A 26525-nucleotide genomic window follows, 5' to 3' on the forward strand; every position below is an offset into this window, starting at 1 on the left:
TTTAAGGGTTTGATGGGTAGATGGATGTTAACAAGAAAGCGGGCCTTTCCAGCTTCCGCTGTTAAAAGATGGAAGAATAAACTTAGAACATGAGGCTTTTAATGACTTGGAACTTTTTTGATCTTCATCTGTGGTATCAGAGAGGGCACTGGATGAGGATAAGTTAAAACTATACTTGTCTGGACTAGTAGAAATTTTATTAGTTATACTTGATCTAATTGATGTAATTTTAGTTTGAAAGAAGCTTGCTAGACAGTTGGCAGAGGGAGTATCTTCTATTGAAAATGCTGGTTTGTGTTTGAAAATCGTTAATTGCTTTAAAATTTTGAAAAGAGATGAGGAATTCTTGGTTATGGAAATTTTTTTAATGTAGTATTGTTTCTTTGTATTATTAATCATTTGACGGTAGTGTTGGGAGTGTTGTTTATAATTGTCCAAATTATTTTGTGTGGGTTTGGATCGCCATTTGCGTTCTGCTGAACGCAACTGACGTTTTAATAAAGTAAGAGAAGAGTTATACCAAGGGTTCTTTTGCTTTTTAGGGGAGATAGTTTGGATTGTTATTGGAGCTATTTTTTCTAGAAGTGATTGACAAGTATTGTTCCAAATAGTTAATTGTTCGTTTATTGTTACAGAGTTAAATTTGTCTAGATCGAGTAATGGGGATGTAATAAGCGAGTCATCGATACCAGAGAGAAAGACCTCCCCCTACGCAGTCCCTACCACCCTCCCTAAACTAACCTCAACCCCCCAACCACTCTGATGGGTGACCTCGCGAACCTCCCAGCTCTGCGTTAAATGATGGGGCTCTCGGGATTTCTAGTATAACTAACTCCTGGATGACTCTGAGATTGTCTTGTTACTATTTTTTTTTTTCCATCTTTTAAACTGCATTGAACTAAAATACCTTTTTTTTAAAAAAATGAACACCTATGCTTTAAGAGCTGCATTCTGTAAATGGCACCATTATTGGCGGCCACTGATAAAACAACTGCCAATCAAACGTCAATCATGCAATGGAGCCATTTACAGAAGCACGGCTTTCATCAAAGGTAGGCGCCAGAAATGTAGGCCAGAGTTTTTTAAAGGACTACATTTCTGGCACCTACCTTTGACATGAATTGCATCTAATGAGGCACCTAAGAATGCCTACGGTCATTTCCGGTGTTAACCGTGCTTACTTCAACCTTAGGTGTTCCAAGGCTGAACCATCCATAGACAAGATAACGATGCTATTTTTCTAGGTGCCTACATTTTTTTTAAATGATTTTAAAAAACCTTTATAAACGGCTTTTACCAATGAACACTGGCTTTTACTAAGCGACATTAGAGCATTTTACCATGGGCGGGTGAGGTAAATACTCTGACGCTCACAGGAATTCAATGAGCATTGGAGTATTTACCTTGCTGGCTCACGGTAAATTCTCTAACGATGCTTAGTAAAAGGAGCCCTGAGTTAGGCAGAGGTTTAGAATCAAAAAATTTTTATCAAAGATGTGGAAGGTATAATCATTTGAAGTAAATTTAAAGTGCACTTATCTGAAATGTGCTTTTTTGCTAACATCTTTTGATGTACAAGGGCTGATTGCCTCTGATTTTCTTTCCAAGAAGCAGACACGGCATGCTGCTCGTACATCGATATTTCTGAACCTGCATTTGGGCTGCCGTAGTCATCATTGTTGGGTCACAATGAGAGGAAGAACTTTGGATGTTTCATCATGGCAGATAAGGAAGATGTGTCTGGGAGAGTATGCCAGAGGTGTGTGATTGGATTTTGTGTTACACATGGAAAGAGCGGTGATGAGACTCTTGAAATGTTATGGCAAGCGTACGGTGGTGAAACAATTAGCCATGCTGAATTCTAGGAGCAAATCCTTATTTCATAGAGCAATTTTATAGACGTTCTCTCACACCGAAGCATTTAGATAATGGAACTAGTGCGGTAGCACTCCTCACTGGAACCCTTTTGTATCGGCGCGTGTTATTTTTAACTGTTTATACATCTTTTATAGCTTTTTTTTCTCCATTTTAACGTGACAATGCTTACACCTAAAATACTTTCATAATGATTTAAATAGTTTAATTTAAAGTGAAACTTAAGGCTCCTTTTACTAAGGTGCGCTAGCGTTTTTAGCGCACGCACAAAATTACCGCGGGCTATACCGCACGGTATGCTTCTAGAATAACGCCAGCTCAAGGAGCCCTCAGCTTCAAAACATTACTGCATCAATCCCCTCCTTTAAATTAAACTATTTAAATCATTATGAAAGCATTTTAGGTGTAAGCTAAAATGGAGGGGAAAAAAAGATATCTGATAAATCAGTATTGTAACTACTATAAAATTGCTATATGAAATAAGGATTTGCTGCTAAAGAAGTATCATTCTGTATTTGGTTATTCTGGATATTTTTCTTGTGCCTCATATGATTTGAATTCTAGGAGGCCATCCACCACAGTTACGGATGTCAACATTGCCAAAGCTACTGAATGAAATTTGAACCCATTTGCATGGAGCCATGAGGAAGAAAAGTCCACATTTGCTGAAGAAACGTTGTTTTAGAGAATGACACGGTGACAAAATTCATCACCGTTCCCGTCCCCGCGGATAACCGCGGGAAATAATCCCATGTCATTTTCTAGTGTCTATTTCAACCTCAGTCCTTCTACACCAGCATTCTTCAAAGCAAAGCTTGTGGGTCAGTGGTTGTGGCCATTCATACTCTGATTCTTATGTGAGCCAAGGATAATGAAGCCATTGTGACATCACTGATGAGGTTGGCTCTTAGGCACTGGTGGAATGAGGCATTATGACATCACAATCTCAGCTCTGGAATGTTGCTGCTCAATCTCAGCGTTCTTCAAAGCAAAGCTTGCGGGTCAGTGGTTGTGGTCATTCATACTCTGATTCTTCCCTCTCTCCTTAAAGAATGACATGAAGATGGTTTCCCGCGGTTATCCGCGGGGATGGGAACGGTGATGAATTTTGTCACCGTGTCATTCTCTGCGTTGTTTTTTGCTCCAAGACGATGCAGTGCCTGGCCACATGTTGCTGCTGTTGCATCAGTAGCACTGACTGAAATTAATGGGGCAACGCTGGAAAATCCTCCATATAAGCCCAGACTTAGCACCCTGTGACATCAGGGTATTCTCAGCCCTGAAAAAAGCAACTGCATGGAAGGAAGTTCTCTTCAGATAATGAAGTGAATAATGCCGCAGAGCTAAAAGTGATGAAGCAAAACAGCCCTACTGCAATCTTTGAATCATTTTTGAAATGCTGCAAAAAAAAAAAAAAAATGTATTGAACGTGAAGGATGCTGCTTTGGAAAAAGAAAAATGTTCAGATCCTGGTGAGTCATCTGATTCTGAAGTTTTTTTTAAACTGTCTCATTACTTTTCAATCAGCCCTCGTACTTGAATGGAATTACTCATATATAACAATACAATGAAATGTTCAAAAATAGAAAGATCAGTATTTTAAACCTCAGGGACAAATCCCGAATGAAACATGTACTAACTGGGGTAAACACAACAAAGAAGAGAGAACGCACAAGGGAAACCATGAAGCAGAGGTGGACCAAAGGATGGAGTTGAAACCAGGGGGTCCAAAGATGAAATCTTTATTAACTGACCTGACATGGCCATGTTTTGGCACAATGCCTGCATGGAGATCATTATCTTTATCAAAGCAGATGCTAAAATAACTCCCACTACAATAAGGTGTCCTGATGTGTGGATAACAAAAGACCAAAAAAATTGAATGGTTATCTATTAATTAAATATACATACACAAAACCATTTAGAAAAGTCAAAATGGACAGTAGACTATGTCCCAAATAGTATTTTGTTGAATTTTATATATAGGGACAAGCCTCAGATTATGGAGCAGATCTCCCCATAATGGGGATTCTTCAAGAGAAAGAAAACCAATCTTCTCTTGCTCCTCGTAACATCACCGGCTTTGTCCCAACCTCCCTGCCAAATTCATTAATGTTTAATATTATAATATATTACCTACACTTAAAAACTATTTAATTACTGTCTAACTGTATTTCATTTATTTATCTCACTTTATTTCATTTATTTCATTCTTCTTCCAATCATAAATCTACTCTATAAAATTTACCAATTCAATAATTCATCATGATAGGAGATTCTAAAAAAAGTCTACATGCCAAAAATGACACTCAAAGCCCACCCAATACTAACCTTGTACATTTTAAAACTCTAAATGTTAATGTGTGGATAGTCAGAATTAAGCTTGCTGCAAAGATTCTGGGTTGATAAAGGTGTAACGGGTCTTTCTTCAGAACATTGCCTTTAGATTTCTCTCAACGTGGGCATCTATATCCACTTTTCAATAACCCTCTCACTCCCTTCCTGGTCTCACACATCTTTCTGGTGATTTTACTGCTAGTGCCTGCAATGACCCAGGAAGGGAGCAAGAGGGCTATTTAAAAGTGAACGCAGACACAGTTGCCATTCTGAAGCCTGCATTGAGATAGACCAGTGGTCTCAAACTCGCGGCCCGGGGGCCACATGTGGCCCGCCAGCTACTATTTTGAGGCCCTCGGTATGTTTATCATAATCACAAAAGTAAAATAAAACAGTTTCTTGATCATATGTCTCTTTAGCTATAAATGACAATATTATTATTATGACTTAGCTAAAAGAAAGATTTATGAACTATAAAAAGTTTTACCTTATGCAAAATTGTCATTTCTTTAATAAGACATTCACTATTTTTTTCTGCGGCCCTCCAAGGACCTACAAATCCAAAATGTGGCCCTGCAAAGGATTTGAGTTTGAGACCGCCGAGATAGACCATAAGAATTGCCGCTGCTGGGTCAGACCGGTGATCCATCGCGCCCAGCAGTCCGCTCACGCGGCGGCCCCCAGGTCAAAAGACCAGTGCCCTAACCGAGACGCTAGGTCTTTGACCTGGGGGGGCTACCACGTGAGCGGACTGCCGGGCGCGATGGATCACCGGTCTGACCCAGCAGCGGCATAGGACAGATTAGGGGACCGAAAGTTAATTTAAGGATCATGCGGTTGAAGATTTGCCTTGATTGGATCGCTAAAACCCTGGGGAGGGGGGGGGGGAGGGGTTTGTGCTTAGTCAAATGATGTTAGCGCATCGATCGCTTGGCTAGTTTGCGTGGGGTTTTAGACCAGTTTGCAGGGCGGGGTCGGAAAATGGGCAACGGAGGGGGGGAAAAACACATGGTGAGCCATTTTGTGCATCGGGTTGGCAAATGTGATCGTCGCTAAAGCAGTCAAACCTGGTTTAGCGACGATCGCTGACTTTAGTGCTCTTGCACCAGCCCTGCCTCCAGATGAAGCAGACGAAGTAGCAGCTATCGCTGGCCTTTTTGCATTCTTAATACAGTCTTAATAGACATTTTACTTGTGCTGGAAATTGAAGGTACAAATGTTCAAAACTCCCATTATTTTTGGAAAGAGTACTCATCCCTTATAACCCCTCAAAAACACTTACGGGGTCTTTTACTAAGGCGTGCTAGCCGATTTAGCAGATACTCAGGGCCTTTCACTAGCTTCGTTGCTCGTCTCTGCACCCTCTCCAGCAGTTTTATATCCTTCTTTAGGTTGGGAGACCAATGTTGGACACAGTATTCCAAGTGTGGTCTGACCATCGCTCTATAAAGCGGCATTATGACTTTCTCCGATCTACTCGTGATTCCTTTCTTTATCATGCCTAACATTCTATTTGCTTTCTTGAAGTGTAAATATATAAATTTTAAAAAGCAGATTACAGACCATGTTACGCCCCTCATAAAGAACGCCCACTGGTTACCCATAAACCTTAGAATCACTTACAAAATAGCTTTAATAACATTTAAGGTACAAATGTTCAAAACTCCCATTATTTTTGGAAAGAGTACTCATCCCTTATAACCCCTCAAAAACACTTATGGGGTCTTTTACTAAGGCGTGCTAGCCGATTTAGCAGATACTCAGGGCCTGTTATACAAAGCTGCGCTAGCGGCTGCCCATAGAGATTTAAAGGGCTGTTGCCACGCGGCTTTGTAAAACAGGCCCTTATTGTGCTTCCACAAGTGTGGCATGATATGGAAGATGAGCAAACAGGACATCCCAGGGATAGGGAAGTTGTAAATTCTAGTCCAAATCCTGCCCTCTTCACCAGTTCCGGGTTCAAGAAACACTACAATTCTTCCCTTTAGCACCTAGTCACATCCAAGCTGGTGGGTGTGCAAAAAAGTCTGCTTTTTGGAGAAATTATATTACAATTTCCAATCATTTAGTTTCTTATTAAAGCAACGTTATTATTTATGCATATATTTCTTTCTAATTTGGCCGTCCTTGAGGTTCTGGGTTCAAATCCCATGTTGCTCCTTGTGACTGTGGGCATGTCATTTAATCCAATCCCTTTCTCCAAAATATAATTATATGTTTAGCACACATTCATTGATCTTTTTCTGCATGAACCTTCTAATATGTTTAATTAGGGGACGGCTTCCGATCCCCGTGCGTTGCAAGTTTCCGCAACCGCACTGGAAAGGGAAAAGTTCTTCACCGGCTCTTGATCCCCCTCCTGTCCCGCAAATGTTGCTCTACTAAGTTCAGAACGACAGAGAAACAAAATTCAAGCTACTTAGCTGCAGGCAGGGTCGATTGATAGTTTTTGAAATGTTACTGCAAGGACGGACGGAGATATTAGAAGGTTCATGCAGAAAAAGTTCAATGAATGTGTGCTAAACATATAATTATATTTTGAGAAAGGGATTGGACATAGAATTTGGTTTTCTTTCTCATTCCTGTATATGGTTTTTTTCATGTCACTTAATTCCCCATTGCCCCAGTTACATTAGATAGAGTGTGAGCCTGCCAGGACAGAGAGGGAAAAATGCTATAAGTGGTATATAAAAATTTAAATAAATAATAGTCCAAAGCCTCCATTGCCGTGGTACCTAGATTATGAGCCCTCCCAGGACAGAAATACCTACTGAATCTTTGATCGCTTTACATAAGAACATAAGAACCGCCATCTCTGGATCAGACCTTTGGTTCATCAAGTTCGGTGATCCGTACACACGGAGGCCCAGCCAGGTGTACACCTGGTGTAATTTTAGTCACCCATATCCCTCTATGCCTCTCGTAAGGAGATGTGCGTCTAGTTTGCTTTTAAATCCTAGAACGGTGGATTCCGCAATAACCTCCTCGGGGAGAGCATTCCAGATGTCCACCACTCGTTGCGTGAAGCAGAACTTCCTGATATTTGTCCTGGACTTGTCCCCCCTCAGCTTCAGTCCGTGTCCTCTTGTCCGTGTCACATTGGACATTGTAAATAATTTTTTTCCCTGCTCTATTTTGTCGATTCCTTTCAGTATTTTGAAGGTCTCAATCATATCCCCTCGCAGTCCCCTTTCCTCAAGGGAGAGCAATCCCAGTCTCTTAAGTCGTTCCTCATATTCCAGTTTCTCCTTACCGTTTACTAGCTTCGTTGCTCGTATCTGCACTCTCTCCAGCAGTTTTATATCTTTCTTAAGGTTGGGAGACCAATGTTGGACACAGTATTCCAAGTGTGGTCTGACCATCGCTCTATAAAGCGGCATTATAACTTTCTCCAATCTACTTGTGATTCCAATTTTTTATCATGCCTAACATTCTATTTGCTTTCTTGAAGTGTAAATATATAAATTTTTAAAAGCATATAACAGACCATGTTACGCCCCTCATAAAGAACGCCCACTGGATACCCATAAACCTTAGAATCACTTACAAAATAGCTTTAATAACATTTAAGGTACAAATGTTCAAAACTCCCATTATTTTTGGAAAGAGTACTCATCCCTTATAACCCCTCAAAAACACTTACGGGGTCTTTTACTAAGGTGTGCTAGCCGATTTAGCACACGCTAAATGCTAACGCGTCCATAGAATATAACAAGCGCGTTAGCATTTAGTATGCCTTAGTAAAAGACCCCCTTAGATCGGAGGACAAACATTTTCTTTTAATTCCCTCTTTAAGGTTCATAAACACAAGGCGTAATACTCTTTTCTCATTTACAGCCCCTCAAACCTGGAATTTATTACCGGCTCAGCTGAGGGAGGAAAAAAATTCTAGATAAATTCAAAGGGAAACGAAAAGGTTTTCTGTTTTCTTTGACTGTGAATAGAGAATTGGATAGAGGATGTGCGCTAGATGTGGTGTATTTAGATTTTAGCAAAGGCTTTCACAGTGTACCACACAGACGGCTAGTAAATAAACTGAGTGCCCTCGGGATGGGTCCCAAAGTGACGGGCTGGGTCAAAAACTGGTTGAGTGGAAGGCGACAGAGGGTAGTAATCAATGGAGATCGCTCTGAGGAAAGGGATGTCACCAGTGGTGTGCCTCAAGGTTCTGTTCTTGGGACTGTTCTTTTTAACATTTTTATAATCGATATTGCTGAAAGGCTGTCAGGTAAGATTTGCCTCTTTGCGGATGATACCAAAATATGCAATAGAGTAGACACGCCGGATGGTGTGAATAACATGAAGAAAGACCTGGCGAAGCTTGAAGAATGGTCTGAAATTTGGTAGCTAAAGTTTAATGCTATGAAATGCAAGGTCATGCATTTGGGCTGCAAAAACCTGAGGGAACGGTACAGTTTAGGGGGTGCGCAACAGAAGAGCGGGACTTGGGTGTGATTGTATGCGATGATCTTAAGGTGGCCAATCAGGTTGAAAAGGTGACAGCGAAAGCTAGAAGGATGCTAGGGTGCATAGGGAGAGGTATGGCCAGTAGGAAAAAGGAGGTATTGATGCCCCTGTATAAGACTCTGGTGAGACCCTAATTAGAATATTGTGCACAATTCTGGAGGCCACATCTTCAAAAAGATATAAAAAGGACGGAGTCGGTCCAGAGGAAGGCTACTAAAATGGTGCGAGGTCTTTGTCATAAGGCGTATGGGGGCAGACTTAAAGATCTCAATATGTATACTTTAGAGGAAAGACGGGAGAGAGGAGATATGACAGAGATGTTTAAATACCTATGTGGTGTAAATGCGCATGAGTCGAGTCTCTATCAATTGAATGGAAGCTCTGGAATGAGAGGGCATAGGATGAAATTAAGAGGTGATAGGCTCAGGAGTAATCTAAGGAAATACTTTTTTTTACAGAAAGGGTGGTATATACATGGGACAGTCTCCCAGAAGAAGTGGTGGAGACAGAGACTGTCTGAATTCAAGAAGGCGTGGGATAGGCACATGGAATCTCTCAGATGGGCAGACTAGATGGGCTATTTGGCCTACATGTTTCTGTTATTCTCTATATGCAATGTCATTTTGGACAGCAGACCCAAGATTTTGAACAGAGCAGCAGAGGGCAGTGTTCCACAAGTCTTCAAAAATCTGCATCCGGCAAATCTAATTTGAAGATGTTCTAAGAGCAATCGCTGCAGTTCCAACAACAAGTAGCCCTTAGTTATACAAATTATTATGATGAATAGTCAAACCATGGAGAGCGGTATTCTTAATCATCAGAGCAGCCGCTTCTCACATAATCACTGTGACACAGTTAAGTGCATATAATCTCATCAGACATGAAGTCCTAGGAGGCCATTAAGCTCATCTGTGTTTTCTCCCAGTTTATACAATTATTCCTCTTCCTAGGGTTACCAGATTTTCCCGAAGGAAAATCTGAGCCCGTGGCCACACCCCAGGCCCACTCGCATCACACCCTGTCCTGCCCCCAGCCCCTCCCCCTTAACCTGTTCGTGCATCGGGACAGCATCCACGCATGTGGGGATGTGACGTGATGATGTCATATGTTTGCATGTGACATCACCGTGTGGCATCTGCACATTCACGGATGCCATCCTGACGTCGGAAGCTTTTCAAAACCCGGACACAATGCCTCAAAAGGAGGACATGTCCGGAGAAATCCAGATGTCTGGTAACCCCACCCCTTCCTCTCTTGGCCCCAATGCCCCTAGTTCCTGCTTCGCACAATTCTAAGTACATTCTTGCTCTTGGCTAACGTCTCCTCTCAGTTGGCTCTTGGCTCCCCCAGCAGCCCTGGCTTTAGGGTTGTGTGACCTGTGTGCTGACACAAGATGCCACAGTTCCAAAGGGGTCCTACTGCAGGGGTCCTCAAACTACGGCCCTCCAAGGTCATTTACCTGGCCCCTGCTTGAGAGTTTACTGCTCATGTTCTTCACCATTGCTGACCTGCTCCATTGTGGCTTTCTCACTATAGCGCTCTGCAGTTCTCACCGCTTCTCACTGCGTGCCGCCAGTAACCCCCCTCACGTGAGCTGGATAGCCAGACACACAGCGCTGACGTCACGCTTCCATGCCGCGTGACCCATCCATTGAGCGCGTGGGCTGGTGTGCACAGCCCTGCTGCCGCTGGGAAGGTTTCTTGGAAGCTCAGTACGGCTGGTGGGAAACTTTTGGCACTAGTGAGTTGCCGGATATTTGGGCTACTTTTATTGCAGGGGCTTGGTAGTGCTTCACTGAACGTTCCAAACTTCAGTATGCTGTTTCGGCTCTTTTTGTGAATTCCAAACCTCATTTTGGCACTCCAATAGCTCTTCTCAGCATATTTCAAGCCTCATGCTAGTGCTCCAATAGCATCTCTCTGTGCGTTCCAAGACTCATTCTGGCGTTGCCATCTACTTCTTTCTGCAGGTGTTGTAGAGTGCTAGTGGCCAGGTGCTAGTGACCTGGATTGGCCACCGTGAGAATGGGCTACTGGACTTGATGGACCATTGGTCTGACCCAGTAAGGCTATTCTTATGTTGTGATCCCCCATGACCATCTGTTAGTTTTTTGCTGCTCCAGCACCATTAGCGTTAGCCGGGGGAACATTGTGACAGGATGTGGTGAGGCTAAGGACGTGTTGGTTAAAATTGTTCTTCATTTCAAATATTGTATTGTTCTTGGTATATGCAGTGTGCGTGGGAATTCGTTCATGTATTTTTTTTCAAACTATTGTCCAGCCCCCAACAGTCTGAGGGACCGTGAACTGGCCCCCTGTTTAAAAAGTTTGAGGACCCCTCTACTACTGCATGCAAAGCTCAAGGTAAGGGGAAAACCAGCCCCCAGGCCAAGCTCCACTGGCTTCCGATAATCGCCAGGGTCCACTATAAATGCGCCTGTTTAACTTTCAAAATCCTATATGGTATCCTCACTCCCTTTATCCCTCTTTCTTGGAATTCCTCAAACCCTAATACCACCAGATCCTCCCACAAACTAAAACTATCCTTCCCCTCGCTAAAAGGCATTTCCCACACAGGAAAGCTAGGGACCTCCCTCCACTTCAAAATCACTGAGCTCTGGAACAACCTTACCTCCCCTCTTCGGAACTTGAGCTCTCTCCAAGTTTTCCGCAAACATCTGAAAACCTGGCTTTTCTCAAAAAATGTAAGTCTCCCTCCAATTTAGGAATCAAAGAAACTCTTATATCTTGGCAGCCCAAGTCCTCTAAATTTTCTTCACCTCTACCTCTCTGTTGTAGTTCCTTCCTATTTCTCCTACTGTCGCGTCGAGCTCTACGAATGTGGAGATGATGCGGTATACAAACCTAAAGATTAGATTAGATTAGAAAAACACCATTCCTGGTGCTTGCATAGGTCCACCAGTGCTAAAGTTAACACTTTTCTCCAGTGTGTGTCTCTATAAATGATACGGAACAATGGATGGTGCTATCACAGAATTCTTTCGATGCTGATAAACTGCTTGCATTTTGTTTTCACAATTAACTGATATCACCAGAACCTCACGATACTAATATTGACCAGTTGTGGAACGTCCATTGCCCTCTGGAGATCAAGTGGGAGCATACAAATTCATTGGAACACCAAATGGTCTCCTGTGTGGAACCACTCTCTCTCTTAATAAATAGCCCCAATTATTTAAACACGCTCTTCCAATAGAAGCTATTGTTAAATGTAAATCTACATTTTTTAATTTTTATTTATTTTTCATAATAATAACCATTGCTCATTCATCAATAAATATCCCCACATTTAAACATGTACATATATATCAGTGCTCTCAAACTCCAACCCTTTCCAGGGCCACCTTTTGGATTTGTAGGTACTTGGAGGGCCTCAGAAAAAATAGTCAACGTCTTATTAAAGAAATGACAACTTTGCATGAGGAAAAATTCTTTATAGTTTATAATCTTTCCTTTTGGCTAAGTCTTAATAATAATATTGTAATTTATAGCTAAAGAGACATATAATCAAGAAACTGTTTTGTTTTACTTCTGTGATTATGATAAACATACCGAGGGCCTCGAAATAGTACCTGGCGGACCACGAGTTTAAGACCACTGCTATAGGCTAAGGCTCTTTACACCTGCATTGTGATGTCATAGAACTTTATGATTATAGAAACATAGTAACATGATGGCAGATAAAGGCCAAATGGCTCATCCAGAGCATCCACTATCTCCTCCTCTCCCTATTGGCTAAGGCTCTTAACATTTGCATCTTCTCTTCCTATAGGCCAGTGGTCTCATACTCAAACCCTTTGCAGGGCCACAGTTAGGATTTGTAGGTACTTGGAGGTCCTCAGAAAAAATAGTTAATGTCTGATTAAAGAAATGACAATTATGCATGAGGTAAAAAAAAAACTTTATAGTTTATAAATCCTTTCCTTTTGGCTAAGTCTTAATAATAATATTGTCATTTATAGCTAAAGAGACATCTGATCAAGAAACTGTTTTATTTTTCTTTTGTGATTATGATAAACATAGCAAGGGCGTCCAAATAGTACCTGGCGGGCCGCGAGTTTGATACCACTGTTATATATATCTAAAAAATCACAACACCAAGAGCCTGGTCCTACTTCATCAAATTAATTCACATGTGCAAAATCCACAGTCCATTTTTTTCATACAAACATCTCAATCATATCTTGAATAGTCCATGCTTGTTGGAAATCTAAGTCCTCTAAATAACATTCCTTTTCTCCATTTTTTTTTTTTTTTCTTTTTTCCTTTTTTCCTCAGTTTTTCCCACTGAAATCAACAGCAGATAATCAAATAGCCCAACACAAGACTGTGTTTCGCCCAAAAGCGCCTTCAGGAGCAGAGGCAGTATAAGTGGAAGATGATATTTTCTTTCTCAAGGGACCCTCGGCCACAAGAGGGCACCCACTCAAACTCAGGGGCGGAATATTTCATGGCGACACCAGAAAGTATTTCTTCACAGAGAGAGTGGTTGATCATTGGAACAAGCTTCCAGCGCAGGTGATCGAGGCAGACAGCGTGCCAGAATTTAAGAATAAATGGGATACCCATGTGGGATCCCTACGAGGGTCAAGATAAGGAAATTGGGTCATTAGGGCATAGACAGGGGGTGGGTAAGCAGAGTGGGCAGACTTGATGGGCTGTAGCCCTTTTCTGCCGTCATCTTCTATGTTTCTATGTTTCTATGATGGGTCATTTGGCCTTTATCTACCATCATGTTTCTATAATCAGAAAGTTCTATGACATCACAATGCAGGTGTAAAGAGCCTTAGCCTATAGGAAGAGGAGATGCAAATGTTAAGAGCCTTAGCCAATAGGGAGAGGAGGAGAGAGTGGCTGCTGCAGACACCAGAAAGTATTTCTTCACAGAGAGAGTGGTTGATCATTGGAACAAGCTTCCAGCGCAGGTGATCGAGGCAGACAGCGTGCCAGACTTTAAGAATAAATGGGATACCCATGTGGGATCCCTACGAGGGTCAAGATAAGGAAATTGGGTCATTAGGGCATAGACAGGGGGTGGGTAAGCAAGAGTGGGCAGACTTGATGGGCTGTAGCCCTTTTCTGCCGTCATCTTCTATGTTTCTATGTTTCTATGTTTCTACATGGCTCCCGATGTGCTCTAAACATACAACAGTATTTAAATTGCCAACATAAAATCCCTACATAATCCATTCTATTATAATAAAAAAAGAACATTGTATATATAATAATAAATAATACCTGAAAAACTTCTTTAGTTATCATTAATGCAACAGCAGGGAGGAACCAAACGTCAGACCGTCATACAGGAACTTCTGTTATCATTCCTCATTTCCTGGTTCACTTAAATCACCCAACCAATAATTCCCTTCAGCTGTCTAAAACCCCCAAACTTATAAAGTTTGCCACTCCACCTCATGATTGAGACCCTTGGGTTCAATTGTTTCCCACTGAAAAATCAATCGCTGCTCATTCCTCAACAGTACATCAGATTACCCCCATTTTTCAATTGCTCTGTCATCAAAACTACAAATTTTAAGTTATCCAGAACATTATTACTCAATTGCCAATGACCTGCTAAAGGAGTGTCTAATTTACCCAGGCACAAAGGTTACTAAGATGCTGAGCAATCCTTTGCTTAATTCGTCTCTTGGTATGCCCAATATACCACTTACCACATGGGCATACATTCCCATACACCGCTGAACAGGCAGGGCCGGATTTTCCTATAGGCTAACTAGGCTTCAGCCTAGGGCCTCAAGATCAAGAGGGGCCTACATTCAAATTGTTAGCAAAATTAAAATTACACTATTCTAAAAACAGTGAACACTGAAACACTGAACCGAAAATAAGGAGAAATTCTATGCATATGACTAATAAACAAACGTAAAAATGTATTGGTTAAGATCAACGCGTTTGGCCCATAGGGTCTGTTCGTTTGTATATACTAGATTGCACCAAAGTATAGTTCATACGTTCACTGATTGCTATGGCAAATATTGACGTGCCTTATGCTACTAAGCTCTGGTTTGTTCTTGCATAAATAAAGTGCAGATTGGTGTAGATTGGAACAGACAAACGAACAGACCTATTGATATCCCGACGTTCGGTTATATTCGTGTCACTTCGATAATATGAAACACGTGCTAATGTTATTAGAAAAGATTCTTATTTTAGGATTGCGTACACGATCATTTGATTCTCGCCTTTTGAGTTCAGTAGGTTCAATACTTTAGTGAAGTGTTTATAGACTATTGAAAAAAAATTTTTGTGACAATATCTTCATTTCGCGGAATTCTAAGTAAGGTCTTAACATATGTTTTAATTTGCATATTTTTAAATGTATATTACGTGCTTCTGGAATGGATTAAGTTTGGATTCCAAGGTACCACTGTACACTTCCCCCTCCATATTCGCGGTGGTTAGGGGCAGAGCCGGCCCGCGAATATTTAAAAAATATTTAAAAATATTCGGGCCGGTTCTGCCCCTAACCCCCCGCTTCCCCTGGCTATTTTAAGCCCTGAAAGCGCCCCCCCCCTCCACCCCTTAAGCCTTATCTGATGGTCTAGTGGGTTTTCGGGGCAGGAGCGATCTTCCCACGCTCCTGCCCCGTGCAGATCGCTCACAGGAAATGGCTGCCTTGAGCTCTCGTAGTCTCTCGAGTCATTTCCTGTGAGTGATCTGCACGGGGCAAGAGCGTGGGAAGATGGCTCCTGCCCCGTAAACCCGCTAGACCACCAGGTAAAGCTTAAGGGGGGGCTTACAGGGCTTAAAATAGCCCAAAAAAAGAAAAAGGAATTTTAGGTTTAAAACCGCGAATAGGTGAATCCTTAGATACAGAAACCGCGAATACGGAGGGGGAAGTGTAGTTAAGAAGCTTCAAACAAGCAGTATAGTTCACATTCACAAGACTACAATGAAGGTGAATAACCACCCTGTATTTCAAGTTTCAAGTTTAAGAGACTTACTATCCCACCCAACAGTGGGGATGTTTGAGCAGCTTACAGTATAAAGATTAGCTGAGCTGCAATTTTATTTATTTAAATAAATATTTATAATCCGCTTATTGCCTAAGCGGCTCACAATAAACATACATAATATTAAGAGCATAACATTTAAGACCTTTAACTATTGCTCCCCCTAGGTGACGATCGGCCAACCCAACTCACTAACCTCCTACACTGCCTCTCTGATATGAAAAACTGGATGACAGCCAATAAACTCCAGCTGAATGCCTCAAAGACCGAACTACTCTGGATCAGGAAAAAGGGCACTACTTTCACCCGTCCAACACTATCCTGGGAATCCACCCCCTTAACAGCAAAAGACCAGGTACGAAGTCTTGGAATTATACTGGATGGTTACCTGTCCCTCTCCGCCCACATCTCGCAGATAGTTTCCACGGCGTACAAAAGATCCTACAGCCATTTCCTACCTTAGCTATGGAACCGACTACCCCCACAGATCAGGTTGCTAAACTCACTAATGACCTTCCGCAGAGCAGTAAAGACCTTCCTCTTCCGCCAATCGGGCCATTAAAAACTGCCTCCTCAATAGACTTCTCCTAGTACTCTTCGCTATGACCAGTCTGGTCTCTAGAATAAGCTCTGTTATTGTCTACTGTAACCTATTTGTTGTCATGACTAGTCTGTTTTCAAACGATTGTGAATGTCTACTTGTAACCCGTTCTGAGCTTCTGTGAGAACGGGATAGAAATGGAAATAATTAAATCTCTCTCAATTATATAAAAACAACGTAAAATTGTCAGAAAATAAAAACAAAATTAAAAGAAATCTTACTCTTTTCCAAGGATTAATTCTGCATCTCACAGTGAATATAAGCTTCTTATATCAATAAAAGTGATCAATTGAAAAAAAAAAAAGTGTTTTTAACAATTTTCTAAACTGCAACACATCTCTACAAAGTCATATAGCACCTGATATTTCATTCCATAAGACTAGGCCCGCAACAGAGATACAAGATTTCATATAACGGCGGGATCTGTACATACCCAGTTATCCCATCACTCCCCCCCCCCCCCCACAGCACATGCACCAGACAACACTCTTATTGGTATAAATAGCCATTGCTCTCTTTATTAACAATAAGTAAAATTATCATATAAAACATTAACTGTTTCCCGAGCTACAAAGTAACCATAACATAATATTTTGGCCCCCCAGACTAGCCATGCCAGCAAGGGCCTGGGGGGGTGGCATGTCCCTCCATGCCCCTCAAACCAGAATCACCATAACCCCTGGCACGGCTTCCCGCTGGCCCTCACTCATCTCCCAATGAGTCCAGCAGCCCGTAGCTCAGGATAATTGCCTTCTCGAGCCAAACCCTCCGACCGAGTAAGAAGGGGGCTGGTGGGCGGGCATGAAAAGCTGCCTTGGAGGACCTGGGAAAAGGCCGAGTCCTCCGAAGTCCTGGCTTTATGACCTCTGCCCTCCGCTAGCCCCAGGACCCTCTGCCGATCCTCGAGCTGATCAATGGCAGGGAAAACCCCGCCAACCAATCAACCCTTTTCCTTGCCTCTTCGCCTGCCCACTCCCGACTTGCGCTCATCCCAGTTGGCGACAACGCGGGCCTGACAGCCTCGCTATATATTTGCCCTTCGAGACGAGGGCTCTTGGACTCTCATGTACTTCCTCCTTTTACGTACATCAAATAGCATGCAATTTTCTGTTCTCAATGATCTAGTCGGTCTATAAAGTGTTAAATACTTTAGCAAATAATTGGGTAAATTGCTCAAAATCCCCTGTTGAGTAAATTATCATAGCTTTGCTGATGGTATCTTGTAACAGTGTTCTTTAGGGAAATGCATTACTCAGTGAACAATGAGATTGATAATGTAGAAAGTAGAACCCACACACACATGTGGCCACCATGATAGCAGAGACAGCAATTGGCGAGACAAATCAGGAAACATAAGAACATAAGCAGTGCCTCTGCTGGGTCAGACCAGAGGTCCATCACGCCCAGCAGTCCACTCAAACGGCAGCCTATCAGGTCCAGGACCTGTATAGTAATCCTCTATCTATACCCTTCTATCCCCTTTTCCTTCAGGAAATCATCTAATCCCTTCTTGAACCCCCAAACAGTACTCTGTCCTATCACACCCTCTGGAAGCGCATTCCAGGTGTCCCCCACCCTTTGGGTGAAGAAGAACTTAAGAACATAAGAACATAAGCAGTGCCTCCGCCGGGTCAGACCACAGGTCCATCCCGCCCAGCAGTCCGCTCCCGCGGCGGCCCAAAACAGGTCAAGACCTGTCTGAATCATCAGAAGGGGCTCCCTTGCCACCTTGGTTTCCCATTTAAGTCCTGCCTTCCTATCGAAGTCCTAGCCCTCCGGTCTTGCACATGCACGACCAGGTTAGTTTATACTCATTACCTGATTTACTTCCTATACTTGTGTTACATCCCAGCTCCTCCCTCAGTATCCCACGATCCCTTTATCCCTCAGGAATCCATCCAATCCCTGTTTGAATCCTTGTACCGTATTCTGCCTGATCACTTCCTCCGGTAGCGCATTCCAAGTGTCCACGACCCTTTGGGTGAAAAAAAACTTCCTTGCATTTGTTTTGAACCTGTCTCCCTTCAGTTTCTCAGAATGTCCCCTCGTATTTGCTGTCCCCTTCAGTCTAAAGAATCTGTCCCTATCCACCTTCTCTATGCCCCTCATGATCTTGAAGGTCTCTATCATATCTCCCCTGAGCCTCCTTTTCTCCAGAGAGAAGAGCCCCAGCCTAGCCAGCCTCTCGGCGTATGAGCAGTGTTCCAGCCCTCTTACCAATTTCGTTGCTCTCCTTTGGACTCTCTCAAGTATCGCCATGTCCTTCTTGAGGTGCGGTGACCAATACTGAACGCAGTATTCCAGATGTGGACGCACCATCGCTTGATACAATGGCATGATGACTTCCCGTGTTCTGGTTGCTATGCCCTTCTTTATGATGCCCAGCATCCTGTTGGCTTTTTTCGAGGCTGCTGCGCACTGTGCGGATGGCTTCAGTGATGCATCCACCAGCACACCCAAGTCTCTCTCGAGTCTGCTGTCTCCCAACTTCCTAGCATTGGTTCTGAATCTGTCCCCTCTTAATTTTTCTGAATGCCCCCTCATTCTTGTAGTTTTCGAATGTTTGAAGAATCTGACCCTCTCCACTTTCTCCATGCCCTTCATGATCTTGTAAGTCTCTATCATGTCCCCTCTAAGGCTCCACTTCTCCAGGGAAAAGAGCCCCAGTTTCTCTAATCTTTCAGCATATGAAAGGTTTTCCATACCTTTTATCAATCGTGTCGCTCTTTTCTTAACCCTCTCGAGTATCGCCATATCCTTCTTTAGATACGGTGACCAATATTGAGCACAGTATTCCAGATGCAGGCGCACCATCGCCCGATACAACGGCAGGATAACTTCTTTCTTGATAGTACCCAGCATTCTATTCGCCTTCTTAGAGGCCGCTGCGCACTGTGCCGATGGCTTCATTGTGTTGTCCACTATTACCCCCAAGTCCTTTTCTTGGGTACTTTCACCCAGTACCAGCCCTCCCATCGTGTAGCTGTACTTCGGGTTTCTGTTTCATATATGCAAGACTTTATATTTCTCTACATTAAACTTCATCTGCCATCTCGTCGCCCACTCTTCTAGTTTGTTCAGGTCCCTTTGTAAATCTTCACAGTCCTCTTTAGTCCCAACTCCGCTAAATAGTTTGGTGTTGTCTGTGAATTTTATTACTTCACACTTCATCCCTGTTTCTAGATCATTTATAAATACATTGTACAGCAGCGGTCCGAGTACCAACTCCTGCGGAACACCACTCATGACCCTTCTCCAGTCCGAGTAGTGGCCCTTCACTCCTATCCTTTGCTTTCTGCCCGCCAACCAATTTTTGATCCATCTATGTACGTCTCCTTCCACCCCATGGTTCTTCAGTTTCCGTAGTAGGTGTTCATGGGGTACCTTGTCAAAGGCTTTTTGGAAATCTAAGTATACGATATCTATAGGGTCCCCTTTGTCCATCCGTTTGTTAATTCCTTCAAAGAAGTGCAATAAGTTCGTTAGGCATGATCTTCCCTTGCAGAAGCCATGTTGGCTTGTTTCATCAGTTTATTCCTTTCTAGATGCTCATCGATGCTGTCTTATCAGCGCTTCTGCCATCTTCCCCAGATCCGAAGTCAAATTTACCGGTCTGTAGTTCCCCGGGTCACCTCTTGATCCTTTTTTAAAGATGGATGTAACATTTGCTATCTTCCAATCCTCCGGGATCACGCCTGTTTTCAGGGATAGATTACAAACCTTCTGTAGTAGTTCCGTTATTTCCTCCTTTAGTTCTTTCAACACCCTAGGGTCTCATTACAGCTGGGAAAATTGAACCTCAGAATCAGAAATCCTCCCATAACCTCTGTTTCCAACCGTGATAGAGAAAGTCTAAAAATAGCAATATATTAATTAAAGATGAAATGACTCATTACTCATGTGAAAATATAAAATATGGTGGGTGGCTTGTAGTAATCTGTCAAATTGAAGGAAAAGACACCGCTGCTGTTTCTGTTACTACTGCTGTTGGCTATCATTTGTAGAGCGGTACCAGGCATTCACAGCTCTGTACAAATAGGAGAGACAGTCCCTGCTCAACAGAGCTTACAATCAAGTCAAGACAAACATTTATCACAATATTACTAAGGAAATAGCGGTTGAGCAGGAAAGGTAGTTCTTGTAAATGTAAATATGCGTAAATAAGGCACGGAGGAGCACAAGATACTTTTATTGAAAACAACAAGAGCACAGTGGAATCAATGTTCTTGAGATTAAGAGTTTATTGATATAAGAGTACAAAAAATACAAATGTCCAAGTTGATGTATGATGTGGACCCAACACAGTCCATGTTTCGGCTGAAAAAGTCTTCCTCAGGGGTCCTAAAAAATGTATGTGTGTATTGAACATATTGAATGGAAAAATTGTGAAAAAATAAACTTTAAACAAAAAGGTGAAGAATCTTTACTACTATGAATTGCTGAATGAAAATAAAAGTGTTGGCATGGGTCAACTGGTTATTGAAAGTGGATGTACTGACTTAGTCCAATCAAATAGACTTGTTTGCAGACCAAACATGTCAAACTCTAGCATACTGCGCAAATTTGGCCTGCGGGGTACTACAATTTGTCCCGCCAAACAATTCCTGCCATCGCCGAGATTTGGCCTGCTGTTCCTTCCCTCCCCTCCATCAGGTACAGCGCAGCTCCACCAATGTTAAAAGGAGCTGCTTTGAAATTGGAGCCCTGCCGCCGCCGTAGCATGCTCCCTCTGCCGCGGTCCCATACGGCAGCAGTAGGGCTCCGATTTTGACGCGGCTCCTTTTAACATTGGTGGAGCTGCGCTGCGCCTGATGGAGGGAGGGAAGGAAAGGTGGTTGTGCGCTGTTAGGCCCCTCTTTGGCCCCAGGCCCTCTCCTACCTCAGTATCTGTGCGTTGTGGATGCTCCCTCCTGTCTCAGACCATTGGGGGGTGGGGGGGGAGGTGCCTGCCTTCAGCTGCCAGGATGGAGGGAGGGAAGAAGAAAGAAGGGGTCCTGGCAAGCGAGTTATCAGAAGACAACCAGAGCCTGGGACCCCAACATGATCTGAATAATGACCAGAGAAAACCAAAAAAACTCTGTGGAGTGACGATGTTCCCAAATGGACTTTATTTGAAAGTATCAAAGTTCCAAAGGTACACTAAAATCATCCACATAAAATAATTCCATCCACATAAAAGTAAATCATCCACATAAGAGCCTTAAAGGACCTAGTCCGCTAGGGATACAGGACCCAACACGGTCCGCGTTTCGACAAAAAGTCTTCTTCAGGATTCCCTGGGGGTCCTATAAAGGTGAGTACGTGGGAAACAATTGTGTGGTGAACCGGAAGTGAGACACTGCTTGCATTTGCAATGAACTAGGACCTAAAAGACAGAGGAAAAGTCTTTTTTATTTGTTTACATCACAGAGCCGACAAGGGGTTGGAGAGGTTGTAACCCTATACTTCTACTAAGACTAAGGGGTCTTTTTATTAAGGTACGCATTCAATGCATGCTAAATCTGTTAGTGCACCTTAATAAAAGGACCCCTAAGTATCTTAATAAAAAAATTTGGCCCGCCCCTGGTGAAGACCTTTATTTCTACATATCCAGGTGGATTGATATGACAGTCCTATTAATTGTGTGTAGACCTTTATTTCCATGACTATTATGCTATACAACTCCACTTCACTCACGGCACTGCTTACTAGCTTTAAAAAATTTTTAACGGAGGAAAAAGCCTCAGAATTGGAAAGAGCCAAACAATTAGCTCAACTTCTCAAGCATCATAGGCACAAAAAAAAAGCCTCTGGAACGCTAAGGGCTCCTTTTACTAAGGTGCGCTGGGGTTTTTAGCGCACGCACAAAACTACCGCGGGGGCCAAAAATCTACCGCCTGCTGAAAAGGGAGGCGGTTGCGGCTAGCGCAAAATTGCGCGCGTTAAGGCCCAAGCGCACCTTCGTAAAAGGAGCCCTAAATGTATTGCAAACGAAAGACCATCTGAGCATCTCTGTCACAAAATCATCCCCCCTATGTGGACCTGGCTCAACTGCCACTTCAAGTTTCAAGTTTATTTAGATTTGATGGTTCGCTTAATAAATTCTAAGCGAATTACATTACAGTTAAATTGGGGTAGAACAATTAATTTAAAAAAATACAAAAAAAGAATCAAGGACAATACAGACTAACAATGCTGACAAAACTGGAATAATTAGGAAAGAACATAAGGGAATAAAAGTTACAAGTCTGTTGTTTCCCTGCTGGGAAAAGAAGAAAACGGTGAAGGATGGGAAAAAAACACTAGGGATGGGGTATAAAAAGAATAAAGACTGTTCACTTTTATTATTTTAAATTATCTTGGAAAAGATTCCTTTTTTGAAGATTAAAAGAAGCTTTGAAAAGAAATGTTTTTAGATTAGTTTTAAATAAGGTGAGGTCTTTGATGTTTCTGATATATAGAGGGAGAGTATTCCAAATAAGCGGCGCTTTGACTGAAAAAATATCATGGCGTCTAGTTCCTATTATTTTTAATGAGGGGACCATGAGTAGCACTTCAGGGCTATGAGGCAATAAGTGCTGAAACGAAACCCCCCCAAAAATACTACGGGGCTCATAATCAAAACTTAAACACGTCTAAAAACCCGCCCAAGTTGGCACTCGGATGACCTAAAAAGACAGGTCATCCAAGTGCCGATAAACAAACTGATTTTTCTGGGCGTATCGAGGGACTTTTTAGGCCTCTGAATCCCGCTGTGTGCCCAGAGCTAAAAGGGACGTAGCTGCAGGAGTGGTTAGGGCGGGAGGTGAGCCAACCTAGACTTAGTCATCCTACAGGGATAATCGGTGACGGGACTAAATCGCGCGAGACAAAGGCGCGCCGACAACTGAGCGCAGACAACTGAGCGCAAGGTTGACGGCGCACCGAAGAAAAACACTATTTTAAAGGGCTCCGACGGGGGGTGTGGGGGGGAACCCCCCCCCCACTTTACTTAACAGACATTGCGCTGGCGTTGTGGGGGGGGTTGGGAGGTTGTAACCCCCCACATTATACTTAAAACTGAACTTTTTCCCTAAAAAACAGGCAAAAAGTTTGGTTTCAAGTATAATGAGGGGGGTTACAACCCCCCAAACCCCCCACAACGCCAGCGCGATGTCTAAGTAAAATAGGGGGGTTCCCCACCAACACCCCCCATCGGAACCCTTTAAAATAGTGCTTTTCTTCGGCGCGCCATCAACCTTGCGCTCAGTTGTCGGCGCACCGTTGTCTTGCGCGATTTTGTCTATGAACCGGATAATCAAAGGTTTTGCTAGACATCCTGAACAGAACTTAAACCTTATGAGTTAGACGATGTGAAAACAGGTATAAGTGCCGAAAAGGTCTCCAAAGTGACCAGATAACCACTGCAGAGACAAAGTAAAGACCCCCTCACACCCCCACAAAGATTGGAATAAAAACATCAGCACCTAGTATAGGAAAGCCTAGTAGAGCTGCACATAGATCTCTTAAATAGCCTGGGGGGGGGGTGTTAGTGAACCAAGGACCCAGGCCCATAAGACACTCTAACCACTACATTTATGGTGGAACATGGGAGCCCCACCCCCCAAACCCTACTCTACTGCCATATAGGTGCCACCTGCAGCCATAAGGGCTATTGGGGTTGTAGACAGGTGGGTATAGTGGGTTTGGGGGATGTTATGGGGGCTCACTATAACCTATAAGGGAGTTCTGGTGAGGTGTTTATGTGGCACCCTTTTTGAGAAGTTCACAGCAGTGCCCTGTAAGGTGCCCCACTGCTCTGTTGCCTTGTCTGAGTGGCCAGTCCATAACAAGATTGGCCCTTCCCATGTCTTGTTCTGGGTGTTTTGGACTTGGACAAAATTTTGGTCAAAAATGTGGTATAAAGATGGACGTACTGGCGTTCTGGACTAGCAGTAGCCTGGATGTCCAGATAGATGATTTTCGGGGCAAAAAATATTCTAGATGTATTTTTTGAGAATGGGCATTTTCCCACTGCCAACTTTGGGCGTCTAGCACCCTACGACCAAATTCGACTTAGACGTTGTTTCGATTATGCCCCTCCACGTGTTTCAAGTTTATTAAATTTTGATTTTATGCAATATCCAATATTGCAATGCTTATTACATAATTGTAATGTACAATAAAAGCCAGGGATGACAAATACAAATACAAATGAGACAAAATTATACAGACTAATCATTATGTTCTATTAATACAAACTGGAACAAGTAGGTAAAAGGCAGAAATACAATTTATAAAATTAATTTTTTTTAAAAAATTAATTAAAAAAAAAAAAAAGGAACATTTAAGGTTTGTACATAAGGATAGGGTCAATTAAGAAAAAATATGAAGAAAATTAATTGATAGAAAAAGCTTTAATTATTTTAAAATGATTCATATTCTGTAAAGTGCTAAAGAGGAAAATCAATATTATTTGTACTCACTGTGATGTCGCTACTTTCCCTCTGTCTGCTTCGGCATTCTGAGCATGGCGCCGCAGCGTCATAACCACCCCTACTTATCGTTGTCTGTTTCTGTCAGCTCCTGACTGGTCTGCAGAGTTTAATTCGGTGGCATAAACCAGCACGTACGGTAAGATCTGAGGTGGCAGTACCAGATCTGAGCAGGATACGTTATGCAAACACCCATGTCTCGCACCTTTCCTAGTGCAGGCCCGAGATTACGGAATAACCTGCTCATTTTAGTACTTCATTGCAGCAGTTTTAAAAACAAAAACAAAAACATTGAAGACTCACTTTTTACAAATGTTTTATCATTTATTTATTTCGATTTCTATCAAGTTTTCAAGTTTATTAAAACATTTTTTATACCGCTAATTCAAATTTCTAAGCGGTGTACAGCCTTAATTAAAGGAAAGCTCTTAAAACACAAAAAAAAATTAGTGTTAAAATATTATATAGTACTATACTAGGTTAGTAGACTTTTAGCATAGGACACATTTACTGACTTCACACAATTTGGGAGGTAGGGTTGAATTGCAATAATTATGATAAAGCACACTTAAAGGTTAAAACAATAGGTGGGGAAAAGGACTATTGCTGATTTAGTCCTAAAAAGGACAGTTTTATCCAAAAGCATCCTCAAATAAAAATGTTTTGAGTTTTGCTTTAAACTGCTTTATCGAGGTTTCCGCTCGTAAGTGGTTGGGCAATGAATTCCATAGGGAAGGTGCAGTGACGGCAAAGTTATTAGATCTCAGCGTATTGACCCTCGACCACCAGAGGGCATCCGCTGAAAATCAGGGGAGGGAAGTTTCATGGCGACTCCAGGAAGTACTTCTTCACCGAAAGAGTGGTGGATCATTGGAACAAACTCCCACTCTAGGTGATAAAGGCCAGCAGCGTGACGGATTTTAAGAATAAATGGGATACTCACGTGGGATCCTTAAGGGAGTAAATCCAGGGGGGGGATACTTGGAATGGGCAGACTTGGTGGGCTATAGCCCTTTTCTGCCGCTTTTTCTATGTTTCTATGATTACTTTCAAAGATGGTACAACAAGAAGGTTTTGTGATGTAGATCGGAGCAGTTTAGCAGGTTGATATGGAATAAGGAGTCTATCAATGAATTTGGGTTGGCTATTGGAACGAGTAGTAAGGGTTAACAGTAAAATTTTGTAACTAATTCTGTGCTCGACAGGCAACCAATGAGCGTCAATTAGAAGGGGAGAGACATAGTCATACTTCTTTGCGCCGTAAATGATCTTAATAGCAGTATTCTGTACTATCTGAAGGCGACTTATTTCCTTTTTGGTAATGCCCTTATAGAGGGCATTACAATAATCTATGAAGGAAATAACCAAAGAGCGAATTAGTGTGTTCAAAAATGAAGGATCAAGTAGTTTAGCAAGAGACCTTATCATTCTGAGACAATGGAAACATTTCTGAACCACCGTACTGATGTGATTGTGATAGGAAAATTTGCAATCGAGGGTGACTCCCAAAAGCTTTAGATTGGGTACAACTTTAATTGAAAGCGATTCAATTTTCAGAGGGGCCTGAAGAGTTAATCCCTCTTTAAAGGGATTAAAGGGATTAAAGTTTGTTTCGATTTATTGACATTAAGTGATAACTTATTTGAATCCAACCATGATTTAATTTTTTCGAGTTTTTGATTAATGGAAACGACATCCCCGATGTTATTCAGGTCAATAGGATGAATTAATTGCATGTCCTCCTGGAAGCTCAGAATGGGTTACAAAAAAAACCAAAAAACATTCACAGTAAATTAA

Source organism: Geotrypetes seraphini, chromosome 7 (assembly GCF_902459505.1).
Source record: "Geotrypetes seraphini chromosome 7, aGeoSer1.1, whole genome shotgun sequence".
NCBI lineage: Eukaryota > Metazoa > Chordata > Amphibia > Gymnophiona > Dermophiidae > Geotrypetes > Geotrypetes seraphini.